Consider the following 8,422-nt stretch of genomic DNA (forward strand, 5'->3'; position numbering starts at 1 on the left):
TACAATTTCGTTGATGTCGCTTTGTAAATTTTCAAGTGCGTGGTGTCAACTTTTTCGTTCCTTAGGTTCTTTGCAGATCTTTGGTGTTTGTTTTCGTTAAAGCTGGATCTAGGTGCAATATAGACTTGTATTTTTTATCTACGTTTGAGAGATAGGCAATATTCATTGCGAGGGAGTGATAAAGTCTTGTAAATTCCTCCGTCTCATTTGTCGTGATTAGCAGAACATGTGTTTTTGCATTTTATTGGATTCGTTACTGTTAATGAATACTTCATGTCTTGTATCATTTATGTAGCGATAATGTTAACGTTTCTTATGTGACATAACGGTAATCATGCTGTTATCTAGGCGTTGACAGTTTCTTTAGACAATTATAAAATTACAAATTGACTGGATATTTATTCTAATGAGAATAGTTTATTAGCTCTTGGATGTATTAAACAATAGGTTTATGGTGATGTGGTGACATCATTTGCGATAATTTCTTGCAACTCCAATGTTTATGTCGTGACTTCCGGCAAAGAAAACAATCGGCTTTTCAGATTTAAGCTATTTTGTCACTAGCTTTGGAAAATGTTTGAAGGGTAATTGAAAATATTATTTTCATATTTTTTGCTCCAAGGCTTTGATCATCAGCTGATTGTCATTGATTAATAAGTTTACTTAGATGCAATCGAGTTCAAGAACGTTTTTCGGAATTTCAATCTCCAATATACTGGAAATGGAGCAAATGTAAACGGTTCATGTGTAAGAACTTATCGTAAGTACAGAATGCTGATTCGTGATTTCTGTAGTTCACGGTTCCACCCGCGTCCTGAGGTTATTACTTCCCGAACCCCAATATAAAACCTATATCCTTTCTCAGGCTTATGAACATCTATGTCAGAACCAAACATGTAAATCGGTTCACTTATTTTGGCTTTCCATTAGGTGCCGAAAATCAATGTCATTGTTGTGAAAATGTGTCCTCGAAATACGTCGATATTTTAATTTTATCAAACGTTTGAAGATTTATAGTCCTTATATTGACAATGAATGACATCTAAAAGAGCTTATACTTTTCCTCAGGGCAAAGTCAAGTGATCTATATGATTGCTTACAAGATCTTATTCGTGTGAATGCATACGTTTTGTTTCCAAACTTGTCCAGTTATCAAAATCTTCGGCGTCTGCGCAGAAAGCGAAACGACCTGTGTAATAACCGAAGTAATTATGCAACAAATGCCTAGGTGTTGCCAGCCTACACGCCTAGATCGACTGCTGATTAGAACACTAGTTTTTTGTACTAATGATTTTTAATCTATACATTATGTCTTGCAAATTACTTTGCGCTATTTGTTTTTGTTATATCTATCTTTGAATTGCAAATAGTTTTGTCTTTGCGTCCTGTGCTGTTTGGAGTTTCTTTGGTTTGGAGAATTAATGAAGAACATAACATTCAATGGCATGCAGATGCATAGGTATGTAGATTCGCTGATGTTCATTTCATGTTGTACACAGGAATCCAAGGGTAAGGCACTGTAATCTTCCATAGATTAATTTTATACCAAATAAAAAAAGCTCTTTTTATGTTAAAACGTAAGTATATTTAGCAAACTGGAAGCTAAGTTACTCCACCATTTAAAGCCAAAGGTAAAGACATAATCAGTAACTGATGGAATTGCTTAAAGTAATGGATTTCCACTCAGTAGTAATTCTTTCCAGATTTAAATAAAACAATAAAATCTCTCGGTTATTAAGACATATTAAGAAAATGAAATAATGCGTGGGTTTATGAAATTAAAGGCTTGTATTGCCAAAATGGTAATCACACTGCAATGGTCGGCAATAATTTTCTGACCAGTATAATGAGTATTTCTTTTTAAGTTTTCAATAAGAGATTTTACTCGAAAATAATCTAAAATTATAAAGAAACGGCATGAAACAATGTTTAACATACACTAAATAAATAAAGAATTAAATTATGTCGCCAAGTGTCCTAAAATATCGATACTCGAAAGTCATCAGTCATGGCCAACAATAAAGCCTTGGAATAGGTTAAGCAGACCCACCTACATACTTATGTGAAAGTAGGATATCCTGAAAATCAAAAACAACCAGCCAGTTTCAATCCTTCATCCATCTATTTAATTAAGTTATGCAGACTTTTTGGTAAAATTTCTTGTGGTCTCTATCAAAGTCTTGTCCAGTCCTCATTGAACCTCGTCTTTCTCCTTCTTTCTTGAGCTCTATTTCCAGGAATTCCATTTTCAATTCACACTTATAAATGAAGCTTTTTTTCATTTCATTCTCATTTTGGTCATCTCAGGCCTTGTTGGCGGAAATAAAAGTGTTGATGGTAAATCTGTATTTATTACCGAAATTGTTAACACGCGATGAGAAAGCATGGAGTATCGTATCTGCGTGAACAATGCTATAAGGTGTAAAGATATATACCTGTATTATTGTTATACAATTCTATAGTATACGGTCTGTTAGTCGGTATCCGTAGTAACTGGCTAACAGCAGCATTTACGTAAGATAATAGCGTTTAGGAATATGGAGCACTGCGGTGACGTTGGAGGTCATCTCGCGAACTCGGCTACTATTTCGTTTGTAATTAACACGTTTTGATGCGCTATATCTAAATAGTGTTTTAAAGTATAGAGTTTTTAATGTCGTATACTCATTACTACAGGATGAGGTCTTCAATATTACATAGAGAAGATCATCATCAGCCTATCGCAGTCCACTGCTGGACATAGGCCTCTCCAAGTGCACGCCACTGAGATCGATTTTCGGCTTCTCGCATCCAGCTCCTGCCAGCCGTCTTGCACAAGTCATCACTCCACCGTGCCTGAGGACGTCCTACACTACGTTTGCCGAGGCGTGGTCTCCACTCTAGAACTCGTTTACCCCAACGGTTATCGGTTCTTCGGCTAATATGGCCAGCCCACTGCCACTTCAGCTTGCTGATTCGGTGGGCTATGTCGATGACCTTGGTTCTCTGACGGATTACCTCATTACTGATGCGATCCCTCAGAGAAATGCCGAGCATAGCCCTTTCCATAGCCCGCTGAGCGACTTTAAACTTGTGAACCAGCCGTACCGACAGTGTCCACGTTTCGGCTCCGTAAGGCATGACAGGTAGGACGCACTGATTGAAGACTTTTGTCTTTAGGCACTGTGGGATCGACGATGTTAGGACTCGACGTAGCTTCCCAAATGCAGCCCAACCCAACTGACTTCTCCTATTCACCTCATCCTCAAAGTTGTTTCTACCTAACTGCAATGTCTGCCCGAGGTATACATATTTCCGAACAACTTCGAGAACGGCGCCGTGTATCGCAATCGGTTCCGGTAGAACATGTTCAACATGACCTTGGTTTTGTCCAAGTTCATCCGTAGGCCGATGCGTAGAGAAGATTCAGCCAGGTCGTTCAGCATCTGTTGTAGGTCCTGCAGCGTTTCCGCCATGATGACGATATCGTCAGCAAATCGCAAGTGAGAGATGTGTTCGCCATTGATGTTGATGCCGCGTCCTTTCCAGTTCAGCGTCTTGAACATATCCTCCATTGCATTAGTGAACAGTTTCGGGGAAATAACATCCCCTTGTCTCACTCCTCGATGCAACGGTATGGGCCTTGTTTGCTGATTCTGTACTTGGACGGACATTGTAGCGGCTTCGTAAAGACATCTCATCACTTGGATGTATCGCCAATCTACTTGACAACGCTGCAGGGACTCCAGAACAGACCAGATTTCAACTGAGTCAAAGGCCTTCTCATAGTCCACAAATGCTAGACACAGGGGCTGATTATACTCTTCGGTCTTCTGTATAATCTGCCGCACTGTGTGGATGTGGTCTATGGTGCCGTATCCGCTCCGAAACCCAGCCTGCTCCGGTGGTTGGAATTCGTCGAGTCTTCGCGCAAGTCGGTTCGTGATCACTCTTGAGAACAGCTTATAGACGTGGCTTAGGAGGGAAATGGGTCGATAGTTCTTCAGCTGGGTTTTGTCTCCCTTTTTGAAGAACAGGACGACAACACTCCTATTCCACGCCTCATAGAGAAGATGCATAATGAAAAAGAACATTGTTATTCATATTCAAGCAAATTCAACATTTAAGTATCATTTAGGGTATGCAGACAAAAGGCTTGGCAGATTTCTAAGTAAATATCACAGGAATACAACTGAACACTATGCCACAGATGGTAAATAGTTACGAACTATGTATGTCAGAAAAGTATATCAGTAGCGTGTCTAACTTTCCTCTGTGATATGAGAAAAAAAGATAGTAAGTATAGTCGTTGTATGCATTTGATAGCATCAGTTACGTTTATGCATAAACCACGGAAGTAAACCTCAGATCAATGCGTCAACAATTACGCATAAATGAAAATAGGTACAACGCACTTTCAATGAAAACATCCGAATAAAAATTAATAATCTCGAAGTTCATAAAACTCATCTCTATTTGTCGTTTGGCTCAAGGCTTGTCACCGAGTCATCTGTTTATGTGACAGTAATGTGGTGAGCGTATCGGCGCACGCGCAGGCCCCCGCGGCGCTACGCCACGCTACACTGTTTCTCGTAGCAGATTAACAACAGATATTTTATTTTGTTTTGTAAATACATTACCATTAACTTTCAATTTCGGCTGGGAAGATTAATTTGGTGTATTCGATTTATTTTGCCTCGTTATAATTTTATGATGAGTTTAATAGCTTTAATATTTATGCAGTATTTACTTCTTGTAGGTTGTATGTACCGTCTATTGACTAGAAGACTGAGATATCACAACTGAATTTTTCATCAGTAAAAAATAAAATCCTTACTAGTACCTAAGTCTAAAGACGAAAGATGGTACGGTCATTTGTCTCCGCCACCCAAAGGTAGACTGGTAGAAAACGTCTAAGGCGTTAAGTCCGCTATTGTACTGTATGTTCAAGAAGTAAAATTAAGTAAATAAATAAATCATTTCACATATAGAACTGCATCGCATTGTGCAGTTTATTTGAACCCACAGGGAATTTAAAAGATTTTCTTTCTCATTTCTTTGTCAAACCTATCGATAAAATGCGAAAGGAATAAAATATTGTAAATCTAAACAGTTGTTGTGAACTGGCTGTCATATAGGCAACTATATTACACTGCCTAGTGTAGCGAAAAGCACAATTAGTGGAAAATGATGTATGTTTCACCACGAGCAAATAACAGCTGTTTGCGCAGCTCGGGACTGATGTAACGACCACATGTATTGGGTGATGTTTGTTGCTGGCTCGCCTCGAGGCCGGCGACTTTACCTACGCTGCATGTTGTATTCATTAACTTTTGACGATTAAGTTCACCTGAACTATCACCCACTTATTAATAGAATCACCCAGTTTGAACCGATGAAAATGTATGGCTATTTTTTTTGTATGTAACTTTTATTCCTGTTAATGAATAAGAGGATTACTGTACCTATGCTTGAGCGAAATTAACTTTAAAGGTGCTATGTATATCAAGCTATTATTTATAATAGCTTTTAAGCACAATATGTACTTAAATAGTGCCCATTTTGGTATGAACCGATACCCAAAATGGGCCGATCTTACATTTATATTTTTCTTTAGCGAGATAGAATCAAACTTTAAAACATAACGTAGCCTGATAATATGTAAGTGAGTGCAATAAATGCAATAAACAAATTATGATTTAGAATGACGAGGGACTGCAGCGAGGCATACGCAACTTGCAACAAAGGATTATGATTACAAATAAAACTAAGAATGAACCTGCGTTACAATTCACGTCAGGTATGATTGACAGTACTGCGATCTGTCTTGTAATTAGTTTTCAGACATAATATTGTACCGGCCTTTCTCTCTTCGCAGATACTTATGAAGATTTTAATCGGAACAAGATAGGATCTAGTATCAATAAATAAGCCCCATTCAGTGTAACACTGGTTTTGTTTATTTTTTTAACACTTGTACATATGTTTGGTATCTAATCATTATCAATGAATGGATGCTTGCGTAAATTTTTCATCTTATTTTTTGGATGGAGGCCATAAAATAACAAGGATGACTAAAATGGTTGCGTCGCATTATATCGAAGTAATCAATTTATCTTTCATAGATTTAATTACCAGCTAAAAAAATTTGGTTGAAATAACAAGTTTTTTTTGTCCACAAACAATAGACAATCACTTCTTCCTGACTTTTTTGTTGTTCTAATTCTGAAAGATGTTTATCGTCCTATAGAATCTTGTTTTGGATCGAATTTAATCGAGTTCTAAGAATCGCACTTTCAATGACAGATATCCAGATAAAGAAGTAATTAAGTATATTACGTTTATTATCTGTTAAAACAGTAGTTTCCTCATTCTTTGGAGCACCAAAATAAATATTATCCACTCCGGTTACTAACCCAGGACTTTTAATATGAAACAAAAGTGTACCACGGCGTATTAATTTAAGCTTTTAATGTATATTTACATGTCTGTATTACGCCACTCGTGTATTTTTAATTTCAGCTATAGAACGCAATGTATTCGGACGCATGCATGATGCATGAGTCGCTAAAACTTGTTAGCTGCCAACCTTTGCATTTTCCAGTTGCATAGTTCACGCTTCCGTTTCAAAAGTGACATATTTGTGTTTTTTGTTCTTATTTGTCGCTTTAGTTCTGTGGAATTTATTACCGGTTCTTTTAACTGCTATTCGGAGTTTTGGTAAAGTATTATTTAAGCTTAGACTATTCTATTGATGATTTCTTCCTAGCCGCTTGCCGACCACGGCAGATGTTCTCATATAAGGTTATCAGAAAGTTGAGCAGGACATATTGTAGTGCACAAGCATTTGCGTAGATACAGGTGCACTCCCTATTCCTTCCCTCTCATTGACAGTCATAGAGTAAGTGAAAAGGGTTTCGTCAAGCCAACCTGCCAGGAACATCATGATTACATTATTATGATAAAACAATTGTGATATCATCGTCAAAATAGGACTATAATTCGGCCCACAGCCCTGAATCTTTTCGTACAGCCAGGAAGTTCAAACAATTCCATGAAATGTGACACTAAACTCATATAGGAACAGCTAAATGTCAGGGATATGTCAAGAACGTAATGTGTATCACTCTCGCGCAGGTTCGTGATCGGTATCTAATTGTGGGTAACCTTAAGCGCGGTGCACACCGTGCTATTACATAGCTAGAGAAACGATGTTTTATGTAACTGCGTAAAGTGCGTGCTTGTGCGTGTGTGTTGCGAAGATTGAAGAAATTTTGTAGTTTTAGGTTTTTTAGCAAGTAATATAGGATCTACCTCTAAGTATTTGGTTAGGTTTTGTCTTAATATACTCCTACGTAGTTAAAAGTTACTTTGTTTCTAGATAAAACTATGTATATGTAGGCACGAGATTTTCATGGGAATAAAAGTGTGACTGCCAGGTGCCCGTCATACGTCTCTTCTCTTACATAATATTCAACATTTGTAATACAGGCTTTTATGGGAAACCAATTATGTATGAATAAATATGTGAACTGACGAAGGATGTCCTCAATTGTAGCGAAGTGTGGAGAATTTGACCTGACCTAGCATGGTACCCATGGTGTTCTACGAAGTAAATTTTTGCAAAATAAATTGTTAACAATTATTAATAAAAATGCATTTTTGGTTCCTTTTCAAAAAATACTCGGTTTAGTTTTTACTGAGCAGTGAGTGTACAGCTTTACACCGTTTAGCGGTCGGCCAATGCGTCACCATCACTGGGTGTGACAGCTCGCATTATTACTGAAACTTATGCTGAACCAGGAATGTCCTGCGCACACAAATTTATGATTATTACGTTTAAGCTAAACACAGAACATTAGTCTTGTCGGAGTTATTGAAACGTTACCAAAACGTTCGTTTATCAATGTAAGAGAGTGTCAGGTCAACGGGTTCACGGTGCTGGTTTGACAGTCAGCTGACGGCTTTTAAAGGTCCTATTATGTAGAGGCGTGAATATTAGATTATTACTTTTGATTATATTTTTATTAGAAAATTTATGATTATTACTTTTGAACATGCATCAAGTAAAAAAAACTTCCAGAAAATTGCGACAATTTCAATAAAAAGAATGAGTCAATTCAATAAGGCATCAGGCAGTCGTGTTAATCACTGCAATTCCTCGCATCTTTTCACCAGGAAGTTGTCGTCAGTTGTGGATTATACCAATCGAAATTGATGACTAATTTCCGCGTGCATTCGTGTTCTTCAGCAAATAAATCTTTCACTCGATTGAGTTGTTGCTGACTTTTAACAAGTGTTTCGTGATTATTCGTGATTCGACAGGGCTCTCATTATGTGCTTACAGGGAGATAAAAGACAGCTGAGAAATGTTGCTAGCCCTGGTGCAGATATTATTGATATTATTCAGTGTTCGTGACCCGACCGTGACCTCATTCATCAG

The sequence above is a fragment of the Helicoverpa zea genome, chromosome 19 (genome assembly GCF_022581195.2).
Source record: "Helicoverpa zea isolate HzStark_Cry1AcR chromosome 19, ilHelZeax1.1, whole genome shotgun sequence".
NCBI lineage: Eukaryota > Metazoa > Arthropoda > Insecta > Lepidoptera > Noctuidae > Helicoverpa > Helicoverpa zea.